The 546-nt window shown below is 43.2% G+C and overlaps 1 pseudogene; it reads right to left on the bottom strand.

Moving 5' to 3' along the window:
• Positions 1 to 217: 217 nt before the first annotated feature.
• LOC120082309 lies at positions 218 to 329 on the bottom strand (annotated as a pseudogene).
• Between the last annotated feature and the right edge of the window lie 217 nt (positions 330 to 546).

Raw genomic sequence — 546 nt, 5'->3', positions numbered from 1 at the left:
GGCGAGGACCCGCACGCCCACCTCCAGAGTATCATAGAGATCAGTAACACTTTTGTGTTCCCTAATATCTCCATCAAGGAAGTTCGACTAACTTTATTTTCATTTTTGTTGTGTGACCAGGCGCGAAAATGGGCATATTCTCTCAAACCGGGGGAGATTACCTCATGGGAGCAAGTAGTAGAGAAGCTTATGAAGAAATACTTCCCTCCAACGGAGAATGCCCGAAGAAAGAAGTTGATAACCAGTTTCGAATAGGATATTGATGAATCGTTCAGTGATGCTTGGGCGAGGTTTAAGAGGCTGGTAAGAGATTGCCCACATAACGGCTTCTAGACTGCTTACAAATGGAGATTTTTTTATCACTGATTAAACCCTGTTTCACATACTGCTACCAATGTGGCAGCCACTGGAGTTCTGCTAGATAAAACTTATGATGAGGCCAAGAACATCCTTGATCGCATTTCTAAAAACCATGAAGACTGGAGAGAAAGCGATCAAAGATTAAGAATCAAGGACAGTGATGCGAACAATGGTGCCATCGCATCT

Source organism: Benincasa hispida, chromosome 7 (assembly GCF_009727055.1).
Source record: "Benincasa hispida cultivar B227 chromosome 7, ASM972705v1, whole genome shotgun sequence".
NCBI classification, from domain to species: Eukaryota; Viridiplantae; Streptophyta; class Magnoliopsida; order Cucurbitales; family Cucurbitaceae; genus Benincasa; species Benincasa hispida.
The sequence above is the reverse complement of the archived record's forward strand: the minus strand, read 5'-3'. Positions and strand labels throughout refer to the sequence as shown.